Source organism: Phytophthora parasitica, assembly GCF_000247585.1.
Source record: "Phytophthora parasitica INRA-310 unplaced genomic scaffold supercont2.4, whole genome shotgun sequence".
Lineage (NCBI taxonomy): Eukaryota > Oomycota > Peronosporomycetes > Peronosporales > Peronosporaceae > Phytophthora > Phytophthora nicotianae.
In genome coordinates this window covers 2,155,008-2,155,804 of record NW_008648990.1, presented here as the reverse complement: position 1 = coordinate 2,155,804, position 797 = coordinate 2,155,008, and positions in this window count along the sequence as shown.

Below are 797 nucleotides of genomic sequence, written 5' to 3'. Positions count from 1 at the left end.
GAACGTGTGTGTAGGACTCGATGGAACTGCCGCCTCGGTCTCTTGGAACCCCGAGAAGGGAGCCGGAACGTTGCCGTTTAGATGGCGTTCCATAATTCGTAATCGAGTATACGAACTCCTCAAACGGGAACGGAACGAGGAAAAGAGTCCTCATCGAGAAGGCTCGAGAGCCTTAGAGAGCGATGGAGTTGAGGACGACGTTCCACCGTTACGGGACAAGGAGGACAAAGATTGTCTGGACGAGGAGTTGATACGCGGATACCTAGTTGAAGTGGGAGGAACGCGAAACGTGGCGTTCCTAGATCGAGCTGTGAGCTGGGCCCGTCGCTGTTTCGAGGTTGAAGCTCGCGGTATAAGGGACAAATTGCGCGAAAGGGCGAGAGAGAATCCAGAACCACGCAGGCCCTACAGTGAAACGCTAGACAGCGTATCAGGGCACGCGATCCGCGTCAGTGGAGTGATTGACCTTCCGTTGACACTAGGAACGTTGGAGAAGACGCTTCCTTTCGTTGTGACTGATCACCTATTCGTGGATGCGATCCTTGGAACGGATTCGTTGAAGGCGTTTCGTGCGGTGATAGACCTCGAAGAGCGGACGATGACGCTAAAGGGAACGGGGAACGTGACCCCCTTGGGTGTGACAAGAGTAGAGGAGACGCTAGGGCGGAAGGGAACGCCAGACCCAGGCGGAACGGCTGCCTGGAACGCCACCGACGTTGCAGTTCCAGTCGGGGAGCCCCTTGAGGCCGCAATCCCTGGTGAACTACAAGGAGGAGATCAACTAGCTAACCCGTCTC